Source organism: Pseudorca crassidens, chromosome 14, assembly GCF_039906515.1.
Source record: "Pseudorca crassidens isolate mPseCra1 chromosome 14, mPseCra1.hap1, whole genome shotgun sequence".
Classification (NCBI taxonomy): domain Eukaryota; kingdom Metazoa; phylum Chordata; class Mammalia; order Artiodactyla; family Delphinidae; genus Pseudorca; species Pseudorca crassidens.
This window is the reverse complement of record NC_090309.1, coordinates 52575344-52589113: the sequence shown is the minus strand read 5'-3', so window position 1 is coordinate 52589113 and position 13770 is coordinate 52575344. Positions and strand designations below refer to the sequence as shown.

The 13770-nt window shown below is 39.7% G+C and overlaps 1 protein-coding gene across 1 annotated transcript in view; it reads left to right on the top strand.

The window, feature by feature from the left end:
• Positions 1-13770, top strand: part of STON1 (stonin 1) — a 53695-nt gene that overhangs the window by 24629 nt on the left and 15296 nt on the right. The gene's annotated exons all lie outside the window — the stretch shown is intronic.

Here is a 13770-nt window from a genome sequence, read left to right as displayed (position 1 = left end):
ATTTTAAAAAGCAAGCATCTGCCCCTGTCCGGGAAGATCCCACATGCCGCGGAGCGGCTGGGCCTGTGAGCCATGGCCGCTGAGTCTGCACGTCTGGAGCCTGTGCTCCGCAAAGGGAGAGGCCACAGCAGTGAGAGGCCCGCGTACCGCAAAAAAAAAAAAAAAAAAAAAAAAAGCAAGCATCATGTATAGCATGATCCTAAAGCAAAACTTCCATATGTGTACATATATTTGTTTGTATTTATATGAACATGGAAACAGTGTGGAAAAACGCATACTGTGCTTTTAACAGAATTACCATAGTGGGATGAAAATAAATGGAAAAGGATTAACTTTTCTTTATGCATTTTTGGATTGTTTCATTTGTTGAAATGAAACAAATGTATAACTTCTGTTTATATTTTTTCTTTTCCATTATAGTTTATTACAAGGTATTTGAATGCAGTTCCCTGTGCTATACAGTACAACCTTGTTGTTTATCTATTTTATAATAGTAGTTTGTATCTGCTGATCCCAAACTCCGAATTTATCCCTTTCCCTCTGCCCTTTCCCCTTTGGTAAACGTAAGTTTGTTTTCTGTGTCTGTACATCTGTTTCTGTTTTGTAAATAAGTTCATTTGTATCATTTTTTTAGATTCCACATACAAGTGATAACATTGGATATTTGTCTGACTTCCTTCACTTAGTATGATAATCTCTAGGTCCATCCATGTTGCTGCAAATGGCATTATTTCATTCGTTTTTATGGCTGAGTAGTATTCCACTGTGTATGTATACCACATCTTCTTTATCCATTCATCTGTTGATGGACACTTAGGTTGCTTCCACGTCTTGGCTGTTGTGAATCCCTCTCTCTTATTCTGATTCGTGCTCTGGTAGACCATGTGATGTAGTGGAAAGAGCAGGAGATTTGCAGACCGACACAGGGTTCAATTCTGACCATTTTCTGGTTGTGCAACTTCAGGCACATCGCCAAATTGAAGCTTCCTATTCACTATCCACAAAGTAGACACATGCAGGGGGGTGGACACCCGCTCACCACACTCAGCTCACTGACCTCAATGTAGGGCAGGATTTCTCAGCCTTGGAACTACTGATACATTGGGCTGGATAATTCTTTGCTGTGGGGCCATCCTGTGCAATATAGGATCCGTTCAGCAGCATCTGCTCACTAGACAGTAGCACCTGCCCACCGCTAGTTGTAATGACCCAAAATGTCTCCAGACTCTGCCACACGTACACTGGGAAATCAAATCACTTGAGAACCGCTCGTATGGAGTGATGCTGAGTCTTGGGTTGTGGGTCCCAGGTTTTGAGGTTTTAAGTTTACAGCCACCAGCCACATGTAGGAAGGGAACCAGCAAGGATAATATTGGAAGGCATGGATAGGTTTTGCTGTGGTTTAATATTTTACAAATGGTATTTCCCGTCACAGAGCTGAACTAAATGCCACATGTGTTTGTGATGAAATGTTATGGGCTGCAGACGTATGTGTTAATAGTACATGCAGTACATGCAGTGGGCACCTCTCCTACGACTTAGGTTGAGAGTGTGCTCTGCAAGGGTTTTCCCTCCACTTAGGGTTTTGTGTTGTCTGTTTCAAACTTTCAGTTTCCCCTTTAAAGGGAAAAATTCTAGAGGAATATTTTAAACACTTTCATAGCAAACCTTTAAGAAAATTCTTCATGGATGCATTTTGCACACCGGGCTATCCCTGACTTTGGCTTTGTTTCTGGGATATCTCAATATATCCCCGAATGCAAAGAGGGTATTACAGACTCCCAACCACACAAAATGAGGGGGAGGTTGTTTTTCTCAAATGCAGCTCCAGCCTGGTTCCACTATTGCAGTTGAGGAGTCAGGCATTGGGGAGAGTCAGAGAATTCCTTCTTTGGGGGGCAGTCAATGAAACCACACAGAAACTGACGTGAAGACATTCTTTCTCTAGATTATGCAGCGTTGCTGTAGAGCAATAAAGTCACAGGCATAAAGGACTAAATTCAGCCCTCTGTAGAGGCGAGGGCGTTGCTCAGGGTCCAGATGTGTTCACGGAGCTTGAGTAGGAGTCAGCCCGACAGTGACAGTTTGGGCGGGGCTGAGAGCAAGAAGCTGCTGCTAGGTATCGGTGGCGCCTCCCTGAGCGCTGCCGGATACCTCTTCAGCATCAGTCCTCCCCCAGCACCTGGCAGAGACAGAGAAGCAAGAGCCTAGAGATCATCCCTGGGGGGGGGGGGGTCTCCACAGATGACTCGCTGAAGTGGGGACAGAGTCTGCAGCTGCAGACCACCTGGAATGCTGATTTAACAACCAAATGCCTCTAATCTGATTTTGTTTGACGATCTACGGGCAAAGGTAGAACTTCATATCTACACGTTATTTGCATGGTGTCTCCAGAGAAGCAAAGGAAAACTGCCAAGAACAGCAGAAGTAGACCCTGGAGAATAGAGGCGGGAGGGGGATGGTAGGGGAGGAGGGACGGTTGCAGGGAGTTACGCAGAGTTTGGGGACTTAGACAGTGCACCAAGATGGTCTCGAGAAGAGAGGGTGGACCTAAATGTGTGTGTTGGGCAGCAAGTCTGAATAATTGTTCATCACTAAGGGTGGGATGGCCAGTTGATGCAGTCGAAAAGGGATGGGAAGTAGGGCAGGCTGAGATGTGAAAGCTACTCTCAGAATTGACCCAAATTGCTCCTGAGTTGTTGTTCTTGAGAACAGCTGTCTCAGAGTTTGTCTTACCCACAGCCTGATGTCCCAAGGCAGACACTTGGTCTGGGCTTTGTGGAGAAACAGGCTCTTCTCAGGTGAGAACAGCATCCTTCAGTTTAGAGAGTTCCTGGCTCCAGGAAGTGGTGGTTCCTGCCCTGGAGCTTTCCCCTTAGTGAAAGGTGGCATGGTGACACCGGCAAGTCCTTGGATCTGTCGGTACCTCTCGGGTGGTGGATGCTGTCAATCATAGACTTTGGGATCAGACAGACCAGGTCATAGTCCAGGTCTGCCTCTTACTGGCTGGGTGACTTTAGGCAAGTAGATAAACCTCTCTGAGCCTTATTTTCCTTTTCTAAAAAAAAGATAATATATAATTTTATATTAGATCATATTATTATATCAACCCCTCATAGGGTTGTAAGGATTAAATGAGATTATGCACATACAGTCCTCAGCAGACCGTGAGCACCTGGTACTTGATACATGTTTGTTGTTGTGTTAGGTTAACACAACAATAAACTCTAAATTCAGTGATTCTTTGAACTGGGGAGGGCAGTATAGAGATTTACTTTATGGAAAACTGGAAAGACCGTTTAAAATTATTCAATCAAAAATTTATTGAGGTGCATATTTATGTCAGACATTTGCAGGCAATGTGGAAAATGCCCTAATGGATGAGACATGACCCCTCCTTCTGACTCTCAAAGAATATATGAATTTTTCCTACAATAACTTGAAAACTTGTATCCCAGAATCCTTTTTGGTGAGGTCATTTTTCCATACCAGTGCTCGTTATTCATAAGGCTTATTGTAAATAATTTGCAATATTATTAATAATATTTAAGGTATTTCTATTGGTGAAAGCTTTACTTTTTAAAATAATTTGAATAAATTTATGACAATCTCCATACTACTTTTATAAGAATTCCAGTATGATTTATTTTTTTAATTGAAGTATAGTTGATTTACAATATTGTGGTAGTTTCAGGTGTATAGCAAAGTAATTCGTTTATACATATATACGTATATATCTATATATATTTTGTCGACTCTTTTCCATTGTGGTTTATTACAAACTATTGAATATAGTTCCCTGTGCTATTCAGTAAATCCTTGTTGTTTATCTATTCTTATGTGTTAGTGTCCATCTGTTAATCCCATACTCCCAATTTATGCTTCCCCCACCCCTCCCCTTTGGTAACCATAAGTTTGTTTTCTTTGTCTGTGAGTCTGTTTCTGTTTTGCACATAAGTTCATTTGTACTACTTTTTTAGATATGTGGTATCATATAATATTTGTCTTTCTCCTGGTATGATTTCTTCAGTGGAAGAAGGGGGTCAGGTTCAGGAATTGTGTGTAAGTACAGCCTTTCTCACGTTTGTCGTGACCTGGGGCCCTCCTTTGCTGACCCAACACTTAGAATGGTGGTTGTAATTAATTATTTTAGGGCTTCCCTAAATATTTTGAGAGGTGGTTAAATGCTTCTGAATGCCACTGTCACAGGTGTTGAGGTAAAAGGTTGAAAATCCACTGTCTACCTACAACCTTGTTATTCCCAGTGTAAGCATGTGCAATGACTTTTAATTTGTTCTTAAGTTTACTGGACCCTGATGCTGCTTTGAAAATAGGCAGCTGAAAAGAATGTCTAATAGTCTTAAGGGGAAGCAAACACGCTCCCCTAGAAACCTTCAAACCTCAGAGATTGACTTCTAGAAATTTCCACCATAATACATTTTACTTTTCTCTCTGTGCCTTATTTGGAGTCTTGGTGTCTTGCCCTGTCTGTGAAGTTTGTCTGGAATTGTCTTCTAGGAGTTTCAGGATAATCCAGATCGACTGAAAACAGACCTCTGAAAGGATTAGGGTATGTAAGATAGGATGGAATCCACAGCTGAGGAGAAAGCCAGGGAGTCGAACCAGGGGAATCTTTGCTTCAGAGGAAGGCAGCTGGGGACGTGGTCCCAGGAGTCCTGGGTTCCCAGCTCTCCACTAACCGGATCCTGACTTTGGAGACGGCATTCCAATGCTCTCGTCACCTCTGGATTGTTGTAAAGTCTGAATGACATGTTGCCTTGAAAGGGCTCTGGAATGGTAGAATTCAGGGCCCTCTGGGAGGCATAGATTTAAATCCTATTCCATTTGCAATGCAGAAAAAAAATACTGAGGTTAAATAGGTGTTATTGCTTGAATACTTTTGGATTCCAATGTCCTGAAGTAGATGGCGTGAAGTTGCAGATGATTAAAAGAAGACACATTCTAGATCCCTTGGCTCTGAGCTTTCTCATCCCTCCCTGAGACCCAGTGGGCCTTGGACAGACCAATGCTCTGGATAGGATGTGGCTCCCCCCTTTCCCTGCTTGGGGTGGGGATGGGTCAGGAGGGAAGGAAAGTGCTGGTTGGAATTGACTCTGGTTGTTGACTTCGGGAGAACTGCTTGGGGTTCGGGGTGCTTTGAGACTAAAATAGAAAGATGAGGTCATATAGAGAGGGAAGGGGCAAAAGAGGTAAGAGAGAAATGGAAATACGTATATAAAGGATTGATAAGGGCACAAGAGGGGTACAGAGAGGAGAAAGAGGAGCACAGTGGGAAGCAAACCTGTCCCTGACCACAGAGCGCTGGAGTCTTAGCTGCTCACCTCAGAGCAACATCTAAGTGCTGCCTTTTCAACAAGGACAAAGGTTTGGGTTCCTATTGGGCACAATTCTGTTTGGTTGGATTAAACTTACGTTATATTTGCTGAGTGCCTCCCTGTGGAAGAGTCTAACACGGGTCAGAGTGCGCTTTGCATAGATTTTGCCTTCAAGGTAGGAGACTTTTTTGCAAGGTGTGCTTTTAAAAAGTTCAAGGGTCACTTAAAAAGTAGTGGGATTGATTTCTTTATTTGGCTTATGGAAGTCACTTTTTTTCTCATAATAAGCAAAAACTCTGAAGAAACCAGTATCACTTCCAAATTTTGAAGCTCCCAATGGAAAATGGATGAAGTGAAATGTTTGGTGTAGATCAGAACAGAGTTCAGTCTGAAGCTGAATTATTTCTTCTCTTGTTCTTTCTTTCTTATAAACCCAACTAAAGCAAATATTTACACAATCTCTCACCCTATATGAAGAATTATTTTGGCTGGATTCCTTCTGAAGATGGTGGGATGGGATGGATCAAGAAATATTGTTGCAGATTTCCTGCCTCTGAGCCTCCTGGCTGTGTCCCATGGAAACACTGCTCTTCCTGCTTCAAAGGGAAAGTGCTTTATGGCAACTCTAGCTCAAGGGCAGTGACAGTGAAATGCCCTCCAGAGAGAGCCAGCTGGCCTGGGCTGCTGCTCCACCGTGTGTTTTTGTGCCCTCAGGAATGTGTGGATTTAGCAAATGACAACACTGAGCGTGCCCGGTCCCCAGTGGAGCCCCAGGCCCTCTCCCTCTTTGTGTTGGCTCTTTTCCAAGCTTGAATGACTGCACTGGTTGAGCCTTCATTATCCACAAGGGGAGGTGAGCAAGCGGGTCAGAGGGAGAAAACTTGCCTTTCTCATGGGCTTTATTCCAACAGAGTTTGAATTTTCACATCAGTAGATCTCATGGAGTTTTACTTTCTGTCAGTTTGGAAGTTTGGTTAAAAATCCCAGTGGTAACACAATTTCTGCTTTGGAAAAAAAATTCAGTTGGATGTCAACCACAATAGAATTATTTTAGAGTTGGAAATGACCTTAGAGATTATTCTACTCTAATCAGTGAATGTCCGGAGGGGCTTAGCACACAGCTTGTAAGTGGTAGAACAGTGACCAGCATTCGGGTATCCAGCTCCTAGGTCAGTGCTGGGGCCTGTACAGCTCATTGCCTCTGATATCATTAGAATACTTCCAATAATATACATTGTACTAGATCAGGATGAAGTGACCTGTGTTCAAAATCTGGTTCTTTCCTAGCTTAGGTATATACCCAAGAGAAATGATCACACTGAGACTTCTACACAAATGCTTATAGCAGGAGTATTCATAATGGCCAAAAATTAGAAGCAAACCAAATGTCCCTCAACCCATGAGTGGGTAAACCAAATGTGAGATACTCTCACAATGAAATATGACTCAGCCACAAAAAGGAATGAAGTTCTGATAAATGCCACAACATGGATGAACTTTGAAAACATCATGCGAAGTGAAGGAAGCCAGGCACAAAAGGCCATATGTTGTAGATTCTATTTAAATGAAATGTCCAGACGAGGCAAATTCATAGGAAAAGAAAGGAGATTGTCACGGCCTGGGGGAGGAGGAAAACCAGAAGTGACTGCTCATAGGTACAAAGTTTATTTTTAAATTGATAAGAATGTTCTGGAATTAGATAGTGATGGTTGCACAGCTCTGAATATCACTGAATGAAACATTGGTGAATTGTCATTTTATATATGTGAATTTTTCAAATTATTTATTTATTTAGGCTGCACTGGGTCTTAGTTGCAGCACTCGGGATCTTCATTATGGCATGCAGGATCTTTAGTTGCAGCATGCGAACTCTTAGTTGTGGCATGCATGCAGGATCTAGTTCCCCGACCAGGGATTGAACCCGAGGCCCCTGCATTGGGAGCGTGGAGTCTTACCCATTGGACCACTAGGGAAGTCCCTATATATGTGAATTGTATATCAATAAACCTATTATAAAAAAAAAATCCTAGTTCTGCCTCTTACCAGTTGGGTGACTTTAGGTAATGACTCTAAATCCAAGTCAACTCAGCCATGAAATGGGAATAATGATATATACCTCCCAGAGTTGTTTTGATAAGTGGGATCATGAACTTGAAAATGCTTCTAAACTGTAAACCTTTGGGCCTGTCAATGGGTTATAAGTTCATTATGAATTGGGTTTTTATCTTCTCCTGTATTTTCTATAGCACTAACAAGGTCTAACTACATAGTAGTCATTCAAATAAAGACTTTTTGAATTGATTCAAAAGCACTGCAATTTAAAAAAAAATTTATAAATTGGGGTATAGTTGTTTTACACTGTCGTGTTAGTTTCTACTGTAGAGCGAAGTGGAATTCCCTGTGCTATACAGCGAAGTGGAGTTCCCTGTGCTATACAGCAGGCTTTCATTAGTTATCTATTTTATACATATTAGTGTATATATATCAATTCCAATCTCCCAATTCATCCCACTCCTCCTTCCCTCCTTTGTGTCCCTACATTTGTTCTCTACATCTGTCTATTTCTGCCGTGCAAACCAGTTCATCTGTACCATTTTTCTAGATTCCACATATATACGTTAATATACGGTATTTGTTTTTCTCTTTCTGACTTATTTCACTCTGTATGACAGTCTCTAGGTCCATCCATGTCTCTACAAATGACCCAATTTCGTTCCTTTTTATGTCTGAGTAATATTCCATTGTATATATGTACCACATCTTCTTTATCCATTCGTCTATTGATGGGCATTTAGGTTGCTTCCATGACCTGGCTATTGTAAATAGTGCTGCAATGAACATTGGGGTGCATGTGTCTTTTTTGAATTATGGTTTTCTCTGGGTATATGCCCAGTAGTGGGATTGCTGGGTCATATGGTAATGCTATTTTTAGTTTTTTACGGAACCTCCATATTGTTCTCCATAGTGGCTGTATCAATTTACATAACCACCAGCAGTGCAAGAGGGTTCCCTTTTCTCCACACCCTCTCCAGCATTTGTTTTTTGTAGATTTTCTGATGATGCCCATTCTAACCGGTGTGAGATGATACCTCACTGTAGTTTTGATTTTCATTTCTCTAATGATTAGTGATGTTGAGCAGCTTTTCATGTGCTTCTTGGCTGTCTGTATGTCTTTTTTTTTTTTTTGCGGTACACGGGCCTCTCACTGCTGTGGCCTCTCAGCCTCAGCGGCCATGGCTTACGGGCCCAGCCGCTCCACAGCATCTTCCCAGACCGGGGCACGAACCTGTGTCCCCTGCATCGGCAGGCCGACTCAACCACTGCGCCACCAGGGAAGCCCTGTCTGTATGTCTTCAGTGGAGAAATGTCTATTTAGGTCTTCTGCCCATTTTTTGATTGCATTGTTTTTGTAATATTGACTTGCATGAGCTGTTTATATATTTTGTAGAGTAATCCTTTGTCCATTGACTCGTTTGCAAATATTTTCTCCCATTCTGAGGGTTGTCTTTTTGTCTTGTTTATAGTTTCCTTTGATGTGCAAAAGCTTTGAAGTTTCATTAGGTCCCATTTGTTTATTCTTGTTTTTATTTCCATTACTCTAGGAGGTGGGTCAAAAAAAGATCTTGCTGTGATGTATGTCAAAGAGTGTTCTTCCTATGTTTCCCTCTAAGAGTTTTATAGTGTCTGGTCTTACATTTAGGTCTCTAATCCATTTTGAGTTTATTTTTGTGTATGGTGTTCGGGAGTGTTCTAATTTCATTTTTTCTCATGTAGCTGTCCAGTTTTCCCAGCACCACTTATTGAAGAGACTGTCTTTTCTCCATTGTACATCCTTGACTCCTTTGTCATAGATTAGTTGACCATAGGTGTGTGGATTGATCTCTGGGCTTTCTATCCTGTTCCATTGATCTCTATTTCTGTTTTTGTGCCAGTACCACATTGTCTTGATTACTGTAGCTTTGTAGTATAGTGTGACGTAAGGCAGTCTGATTCTTCCAGCTCCGTTCTTTTCCTTCAAGATTGCATTGGCTATTCAGGGTCTTTTGTGTTTCCATACAAATTGGGAAATTTTTTGTTCTAGTTCTGTAAAAAATGCCATTGGTAATTTGATAGGGATTGCATTGAATCTGTAGACTGCTTTGGGTAGTATCGTCATTTTCACAATATTGATTCTTCCAATCCAAGAACATGGATTGTTGGTATCTCTCCATTTTTTGGCATCATCTTTAATTTCTTTCAACAGTGTCTTATAGTTTTCTGCATACAGGTCTTTTGTCTCTCTAGGTAGGTTTATTCCTAGGTATTTTATTCTTTTTGTTGCAGTGGTAAATGGGAGTGTTTCCTTACTTTCTCTTTCAGATTTTTCATCACTAGTGTATAGGAATGCAAGAGATTTCTGTGCATTAATTTTGTATCCTGCTACTTTACCAAATTCATTGATTAGCTCTAGTAGTTTTCTGGTAGCATCTTTAGGTTTCTCGATGTATAGTATCATGTCATCTGCAAACAGTGACAGTTTTACTTCTTCTTTTCCGATTTGGATTCTTTTAATTTATTTTTCTTCTCTGATTGCTGTGGCTAAAACTTCGAAAACTATGTTGAATAATAGTGGTGAGAGTGGGCAACCTTGTCTTGTTCCTGATCTTCGAGGAAATGGTTTCAGTTTTTCACCGTTGAGAATGATGTTGGCTGTGGGTTTGTCATATATGGGCTTTATTATGTTGAGGTAAGTTCCCTCTATGCCTACTTTCTGGATGGTTTTTATCGTAAATGGGTGTTGAACTTCCTCGAAAGCTTTTTCTGCATCTATTGAGATGATCATATGGTTTTTCTCCTTCAGTTTGTTAATATGGTGTATCACATTGATTGATTTGCGTATATTGAAGAATCCTTGCATTCCTGGGATAAGCCCCACTTGATCATGGTGTATGATCCTTTTAATGTGCTGTTGGATTCTGTTTGCTAGTATTTTGTTGAGGATTTTTGCATCTATGTTCATCAGTGATATTGGCCTGTAGTTCTCTTTTTTTGTGACATATGTGTCTGGTTTTGGTATCAGGGTGATGGTGGCCTCGTAGAATGACTTTGGGAGTGTTCTCCCATCTGCTATATTTTGGAAGACTTTGAGAAGGATAGGTGTTAGCTCTTCTCTAAATGTTTGGTAGAATTTGCCTGTGAAGCCATTTGGTTCTGGGCTTTTGTTTGTTGGAAGATTTTTAATCACAGTCTCAATTTCAGTTCTTGTGATTGGTCTGTTCATATTTTCTATTTCTTCCTGGTTCAGTCTTGGAAGGTTATACCTTTCTAAGAATTTGTCCATTTCTTCCAGGTTGTCCATTTGATTGGCATAGAGTTGCTTGTAGTAGTCTCTAAGGATGCTTTGTATTTCTGCGGTGTCTGTTGTAACTTCTCCTTTTTCATTTCTAATTTTTTGATTTGAGTCCTCTCCCTCTTTTTCTTGATGAGGCTGGCTAAAGGTTTATCAACTTTGTTTATCTACTCAAAGAACCAGCTTTTAGTTTTATTGATCTTTGCTACTGTTTTCTTTGTTTCTGTTTCATTTCTTTCTGCTCTGATCTTGATGATTTCTTTCCTTCTACTAACTTTGGGTTTTGTTTGTTCTTCTTTCTCTAGTTCCTTTAGGTGTAAGGTTAGATTGTTTATTTGAGATTTTTCTAGTGTCTTGAGGTAGGATTTATTGCTATAAACTTCCCTCTTAGAATTGCTTTTGCTGCATCCCATAGGTTTTGGATCATTCTGTTTTCATTGCCCTTTGTCTCTAGGTATTTTTTGATTTCCTCTTTGATTTCTTCAGTGATCTATTGGTTATTTAGTAACGTGTTGTTTAGCCTCCATGTGTTTGTGTTTTTTTACGTTTTTTTCCCTGTAATTGATTTGTAATCTCATAGCATTGTGGTCAGAAAAGATGCTTGATATGATTTCAATTTTCTTAAATTTACCGAGGCTTGATTTGTGACCCAAGATGTGATCTGTCCTGGAGAATGTTCTTTGTGCACTTGAGAAGAAAGTGTAATCTACTGTTTTCGGATGGAATGTCCTGTAAATATCAATTAAATCTATCTGGTCTATTGTATCTTTTAAATCAATTAAATATCAATTAAATCTATCTGGTCTATTGTGTTTCCTTATTAATTTTATGTCTGGATGATCTGTCCATTGGTGTTAAAGTCCCCCACTATTATTATAAAAGATTTCCTCTTTTATAGCTGTTAGCATTTGCCTCATGTATTGAGGTGCTCCTCTGTTTGGTACACATATATTTATAATTGTTATATCTTCTTCTTGGATTGATCCCTTGATCATTATATAGTGTCCTTCCTTGTCTCTTGTAACATTCTTTATTTTAAAGTCTATTTCATCTGACATGAATATTGCTATTCCATCTTTCAATTTTCATTTGCATGGAAAATCTTTTTACATCCCCTCACTTTCAGTCTGTATGTGTCTCTAGGTTTGAAGTGAGCCTCTTGTAGACAGCATATATATGGGTCTTGTTTTTGTATCCCTTCAGCAAGACTGTGTCTTTTGTTTGGAGCATTTAATGCATTCACATTTACAGTAATTATCAATATGTATGTTCCAGTTACCATTGTCTTAATTGTTTTGGATTTGTTTTTGTAGGTCCTTTTCTTCTCTTGTGTTTCCCACTTAGAGAAGTTCCTTTAGCATTTGGTGTAGAGCTGGTTTGGTGGTGCTGAATTCTCTTAGCTTTTGCTTGTCTGTAAAACTTTTGATTTCTCCATCAAGTCTGAATGAGATCCTTTCTGGGTAGAGTAATCTTATTGTAAGTTCTTCCCTTTCATCACTTTAAATATATCGTGCCACTCCATTCTGGCTTGTAGAGTTTCTGCTGAGAAATCAGCTGTTAACCTTTTGGGAGTTCCCTTTTATGTTATTTGTCATTTTTCCCTTGTTGCTTTTAATAAATTTTCTTTGTCTTTAATTTTTGTCACTTTGATTACTATGTGTCTCAGCATGTTTCTCCTTGGGTTTATCCTGCCTGGGATTGTCCACGCTTCCTGGACCTGGGTGACTACTTCCTTTCTCATGTTAGGGAAGTTTTTGACTATAATATCTTCAGATATTTTCTTGGGCCCTTTCTCTCTCTCTTCTCCTTCTGGGACCCCTATAACGTGAATGTTGGTGCATTTACTGTTGTCCCAGAAGTCTCTTAGGCTATCTTCATTTCTTTTCATTGTTTTTTCTTTATTCTGTTCCACGTCAGTGAATTCCACCATTCTGTCTTCCAGGTCACTTATCCGTTCTTCTGCCTCAGTTATTATGCTACTGATTGCTTCTAGTGTATTTTTTATTTCAGTTATTGTATTGTTCATCTCTGTTTGTTTGTTCTTTAATTCTTCTAGGTGTTTATTCTTTAATTCTTGTAGGTCTTTGTTAAACATTTCTTGCATCTTCTTGATCTTTGCCTCCATTCTTTTTCTGAGGTCCTGGATCATCTTCACTATCATTATTCTGAATTCTTTTTCTGGAAGGTTGCCTATCTCCACTTCATTTAATTGCTTTTGTCGGGTTTTATCTTGTTCCTTCATTTGGTACATAGTCCTCTGCCTTTTCATTTTGTCTGTCTTTCTGTGAATGTGGTTTTTGTTCCACAGGCTGCAGTATTGTAGTTCTTCTTGCTTCTGCTATCTGCCCTTTCTGTCTTAAGGTATTTTCTAATTTCCTTTTCGATTTCTTCTTTGACCCATTGGTTAGTGAAGAGTGTAGTGCTTAATTTCCACATGCCTGTAAATTTTTCAGTTTTTTTCTGCTGTTGATTTTCAGTTTCATTCTATTGTGGTTGGAAAAGATACTTGATATGATTTCAGTCTTCTTAAATTTTTGAGACTTTTTTTGTAAACTAACATGTGATCTATCCTGAAGAATGTTATGCATGTGCTTGAGAAGAATGTATTCTGATGCTGTTGTGTGGAATATTTTGTATATGTCTGGTAGGTTCATTTGATCTATACTGTTGTTCAAGTCCTCTGTTTCCTTATTGATCTTCTATCTGGATGTCCTATCCATTATTGAAGTTGCTGTGTTGAAATCTCCTACTACTATTATGTTGGTATCTTTTTCTCCCTTCAGTTTTTTAATGTTTGCTTCATATATTTGGGTGCTCTGATTCTCATAATTGTTATATCTTCCTGGTGAGTTGACCCTTTTTTCATTATATAATGCCCTTTTTTGTCTCTTATGACAGTTTTTGACTTAAAGTCTATTTTGTTCTGTATTAGCATGGCTACCCCTCCTCTCTTCTGGTTTCTGTTTGTATAGAATATCTTTTTCCATCTTTTCACTTTCAGTCTATGTGTGTCCTTAAATCTAAAATGGGTCTCTTATAAACAGTGTATGGTTAGATCTTGTTTTTTTAATTCATTCAGCCATCAAAAGTGTTACAGTTCCTTTT